A 6,000-nucleotide genomic window follows, 5' to 3' on the forward strand; every position below is an offset into this window, starting at 1 on the left:
TTCTCAACATGACAGCTCGTAGAAAACAATTCCTGGTCCGGATCGCCGCGGCCTCCGATGCAGAAACTCCGGCTAATGACATGAGACGTGGGCCCACGGCACAATCATGTTGCTGACATCAGGCCCCAGACGGAGGTATTAACAAATCAAGGCTAAATTAATGATTGATGGTAGGAAACAGAGACAAGGTTTTTAAAAGTAAACTGAAACAGGAAAGAATATGTGATTAGAAAAACTCAAAGCAGACCATAAGCCATGCAAATTAATAAATATGAACACTCCGGGACCCACGTAGGGAAGGCTGTTCACAGCATAGGAGGGGGTCCCAGGGCACCCCAAGACACTGCCTCAGGGACAGGTGCCAACTGGCACCTAATACCGAGGGAGAAGGAGACTAGGGGTAGTGCCTTTTGCAGACGGGGAGGCTGGTGGCAGTATGCTGAGATAAGATGAAGTTTAGAAGTGCCTCAGATCCCAAACTCAGGCAGATTCTCAGCTGTAGCTTCCAGCCCAATGCAGAGAATCTATGGCAGGAAACCTAGAGCCAGGCTCTGAAGCAACAGAGCTTTCCAGCCCCTTTCCAGCAGGGCCAGTCTTGGAGCATCTACTCTCATTCACACTCAAACATGTGACGTTCAGACCAAAGCAGGGCAGCCATCAGATTGTGCCCTGGATCCATCTCTTTCAGGGAACTGAAAGCTCACGTGTTCCCATCCTGTCTCTGAGATCAGTACTCAATGCCCCCTAGGAAGCGCCAATAGGACCAGCCTATACTTCCTACTAGAGGTCCATTAGGACTTACTATACTTCCCTACAGAAGTACCACAGAGCCCAGCAAACATCCAATTCAAAGTCACAAAATAAGCTGAAAGAGTGGACCACCTAAAAAGCAAAGCCACAATAACAAATGGCAGGCACTCTCTAGTCACAAAAGCAAAACAAGAGAACGATTGTAAATGTCTCTACCAAAACCTTGGAGAATAACACAGTTTGGGCATAAACTTAAGTAGAATTCATGAAAGAGGAAGAGGTTTTTTTTAAAGAGTTTCTAAAATGAGAGAAAATTTTAAGAAATGAAAACTATGGAAGAAAAAATTGAAAGGAGAATTAATTAACACTTGTCATGATATATCAAAGCAACTAGCTTCTTGAAAATTCAAATTCAAACAATGTCCATAGACTGAAAAAAATAGAAGAAAATGTAAAGTATCTCTGGGTAAAAATAACTGACTGGGAAAACATGTCAAGGAGAAAACAAACAGAGAATGACTGGTCTACCTGAACCAAAAGAAGAATCTAAACATCCTGTTTCAAGAAATCATAAAACAAAACTGCTTAGATCTCTTAGAAGTAGAGGGATTAAGCAGAAATAGGAAAAATTCACCAGTTACTCTCAGAAAGAAACCCCAAAATGAAAACTCCTAGGTATATCATGAGCAAATCCAGAGCTTTCAAGTCCAAGAAAAAATATTGCAATCAGCCAGAAAGAAAGAATTCAAGGACCAAGGAACCACAGAAAATCACAGACAAATTTAGCAGCCACCACTATAAAACATCAGAGAACTTGGAATACAATATTCCAGAAGGCAAAGAATATGAGCTTACAGACAATAAAACTTACCCAGCAAAACTGAGTCGAATCGTAAAAATCGGGGAAAAAAAATGAAACTTTAATGAAATAGAAGGCTTCCAACCAAAGCTTCCTGATGGAAAGACCAGAGCTACAGAAAATCTTTGAATTTCAAACAGGAATTCAAGAAAGATATAATGAAAAAAAATTTAAAAAGGACTAAAAAAAGATAAACTGCTTAAATTCACATATGAGGGAGCCATGTGTCCCGTCTCCTTTTAACATCAGGATTCATAAAAGGAGTTCAATTAAACAAGATCTGGAAATAGTTCTGCTATAACTTGATGATCTTAAGAAAAGAATAGAAGGAAAGGGGAAAGAAGCTTAAGGAAGATTGTCTTACATAATCAAGTATGTACAAGTAGTTATCTATATAAGGAAGGACGAGGGGTGGATGACACTCAAATCTCTTTCTTAACTGTACTAGTCAAAAGATGGGAGAAGATAAAGAGATACAAAAATTCATTCTATTCAAGAAAATAATAGGAAAATGAGAGAAAGAAGATAAAGTGGTAGGAGGCAGAGATTAAAGGGGAGATGTATCCTAAGCAAAAGCAACTCTAAGTATGTGCAAAAATATTTGTGACTTTTGTGATATTATTTTTGAGGTGGCAAAGAGTGGGAATTTGAAAGGATATGTATAAATAATTTTTATTTGTATTATCATATTTAGATATATACATATTACATTTATATATATAATCCATATTAATATGGATTTTAATGCTGATAGGAATAGAATTTATTAGATATAAAAAATAGACTGAAAATAAATTGAGGCAAGAAAATTAAGGAAAAAGGATCATCTTTGTTTTGTTTGGGCCTGGATCTATAATTTCATCAAGTGTAAGAATTCTATGTATATTAATGCCTTTCACCAACACAGACAGACAACTCACCCATGACTCATCTTGACTTAGGGTTCTAAAGAGCCTCTAGGCACTTACAACTTTAGGTGACTTTTTCATGGGCATCCAATAAAGTGAGTTGAGAGTGAGGTTTGAATCCAGTTCTTCCTATCTATAAAGTCAGCCCTTTATCTCTAAGAGTATGCTGCCTTTATCTTATTTACTACTTCTGCTGGCCAAATTGGGCTTTTAAAGACCAACAAATGGTCTTTAAAAAAAGGTACAGAGATGACTGTAGGTATTACAAGGAGAAATAAATTGTAATTTTTAAGTGAAAGTCAAATATTTAAATGTGATTAAAGTTAAACATGTACATCCATTATATATATAATGTGGTCAGAAATTTTTGTAACAAACAATTAATAAAGAAAGCTTCTTATGTATGTTAATTCCTTCCACCAACACAGACAGACACCTCATCCATGACTCATTTTGACTTTGGGTTCCAAAGAGTCTCTAGGTACTGACAACTTTAAGTGATATTCTTTTCCAAGGCTTCCTTATGGTACAAAGATGCCCTGGATTCTTGAATGGAAGACATTTGGACACGTTTTCCCAAACTGGAAAAGTTTTATACGTGGACTAGGTGATGGCTCAAGAATTTGTTGTGCAAGGACAATAACAAAATTTTAATAAATGTTTGTTGAATTAATAAAAGTCATGCTATCTATCATCTTAAAGGTGTCTAAGAAAAGAAAGGGGGATGAATGTTCAAGAAAATTTGTGTATGTTAATAGAAAAATTAAGCTTAATATTTCTAGTAAAATGCTGTAGACAATGAGATGTCCTGTCTCCTTGCAACATTTTAATGTTCATCAGAAATAGTTTATAGCATTAAGCTATTATGAACATTATTTCAAAGAGATATTCCCTTACGAGACTGCAAATATGGAGTCTGCAAATACTGGAACAGAAGTTGTAAGAGTGGCAACATGATACAGACTAGCAGCCCTGCTTCCAGCCCAACCTCAAAGCCATCATCCCAAGAACCAACCCACATCCCAGCCAGCTTCTACAGGTGCTAATGGAAAGGCAAATTCTTGATGCTAAAGAGGCTGGCCATGTCAGATGGTTCCAAATCAGAGGCAGATAAGATTTTATCAGTGAAAATTGCATTAAAGAAGATTCATTATCACCCGCCTTGCTTCTGCTCCAGTAGGCAACACGATAGTCTGTGGTAAGGACTGAACAAAGAGGAGCCATGTCACTTGGGGGGAAGGTTGCCAAGTCTACCATTGCATATCACGGCTTAAGATCCCCTTTGGCCAGGATGCTAAAGAAGGAAGGACTGCTGCCTGCAAAGGTAGCTTCCTTGGGACTGGCCATCTGTTGGATAAAAGGTTTATGTTGTTCAGAGAATGAAAGTGAGACCCAAGGAAGTGAAGAAGAAGGAATCTTTGGGAAGGCACATTTCCATGATGCAGATGGGACCCTGCCCTGTGGTCCCTCTTGCTAAGTAGGAGGGAGATAGGGAGACAGCAGAGGTTTCTGCTCTGGATTGTTGTCATATTTTGGCAGTTCTTGTTTCTAAACATTTTTGTTCCTCTCCAAACTACTGTCCAGGCATCCTCCCTCCAAAACTTAGAGACCTCTTCATTCTGGAAGCTCCTTCCAGCCTTGGGACTGCCATCGACTCTGCCGGCTCTCCCTCTGAACGAATGCCTCCTCCCAAAGCCTACACTTTCAGAGAGAGCCTGGGATAGCCAGATCTCCTTCCTTTCCAGACTGCAAAATGGCCTTTCTCTAACTTTAACATCCATTGCTTGAAACTTTGTGCCCTCTCACCTTTTCCATTTTCTGTTGTGTTTTCTTCCCCTATTAGCATGCAAGCTCTTAAAGGGCAGGGCTGTCCCTTGCTGAAATATATTTGCATTACCAGAGTTTAGTTCAATGTCTAGCATATAGTAGATGTTTGATGCATGCTTCTTTACTGAATTACTGACTAATCTGGTAAAGGCCAGGTTTTATTAAAATGCCTCTCTAATACAGCACCAGTTCTGAGACTATGTACTGGGATCCTAAAGACTTGCTTTGAGAACCCACATGTAGCATCAGTTATCAATGAATGAGAGCAGAAATAAAATTTAATCTCTGATTTAGTTGTGGGATTAAAAAAAGATAGGAAGGAAGGAAAGAAAAAGAAAAAAAAAGAGAGAAAAAGACAGAAAGAGAGAGAGAGAGAAAGAAAGAAAGAAAAAAGAAAGAAAGAAGGAAGAAAGGAAGGAAGAGAGAGAGAGGGAGAGAGGAAGGAAGGAAGGAAGGAAGGAAGGAAGAAAGAAAGAAAGAAAGAAAGAAAGAAAGAAAGAAAGAAAGAAAGAAAGAAAGAAAGAAAGAAAGAAAGAAAGAAAAGAAAAGAAAAGAAAAGAAGAGAAAGATAACATAGATGTAAGGTAATGCAATCCAATGTTTTTCCAACTTGGAAAATCAGTAGAAGGAAATAGAAAATAACAGAAAAGCGCTTTTCTCCATCCACATTTTTTCTTTCAAGTTTGAAGAAGGAACTGGGAATAAAACCATATGAAATCCAAGACTTAACACATCCTGAACTGACATCAGGATGCCAATACTGGGTGTGAGGCCAGTTTCTAGGCATTAAAATGAGACTTCAGTAAAGCTGCTGAGGTCAAAGGAAACGTTAAAGTTTTACTAAGTCCTTAGGCCAATTTCTAACATTTCCTTATTCACTTCCTCCAACTTATGCCAATTCTAGAATAAAAACAACTCTACACATCCTATTTAAATAAGCGAGGTACACAATGCCAAATCTTTAGGAAATTAAATCGGACTCTTCCTGGAGGCCATGAGCCTTGGGCAAAAATAAACTTCACTTCCTTCACCAACAGACACGTTAAACATCTTCTGTGTCTCATGATATCATGAAAGGAATAGAGTTCTTGGCCCCATGTATTTTAGTGAGAAGGACAAGATAGAGAATTAGAGAAATTAGAGAAACAAAGCAAGTTCATGATATCAAACTCTCATAGGATTTTAGGATGTGGGCCTGGATGGAATCTTTGATTCGTCACATCCAACGATCTCATCTTACAGAGAAAGAAACTTCGATAGAGAAAAAAAACTGATGTGTCTAAGGACACAGAAACCAGAGCTAAGATTTGAACCCAGATGTCAAAGACTCTTTGTTGTCAGGAAGCACTAAGGGAGGGACTGAACCCAGTGAAGTGAGATTTCTCAGGAAATAATGATAAAGTCATTACTTCCATCTCTATCCCCATCATTCTGGCAGCCACCAGAGACCTCATGAGGATGCCCTCAGTAAGTAGAGAGAAAATACACTTGAATCCCAATTCTTTTTTGGAGTAACCAAAAAAGGGTATTTTATCCAACTGTACAATGATCCATAAAGAAGAGACTTATAAAAGAGAATGGCAATGAGGTGACTCATTCTAATAAGGTTTGTTTAATCTAGTTTCTATCCAAGATGAAGAGAACTGAACTGGTGAT

Source organism: Sarcophilus harrisii, chromosome 2 (genome assembly GCF_902635505.1).
Source record: "Sarcophilus harrisii chromosome 2, mSarHar1.11, whole genome shotgun sequence".
Classification (NCBI taxonomy): Eukaryota; Metazoa; Chordata; class Mammalia; order Dasyuromorphia; family Dasyuridae; genus Sarcophilus; species Sarcophilus harrisii.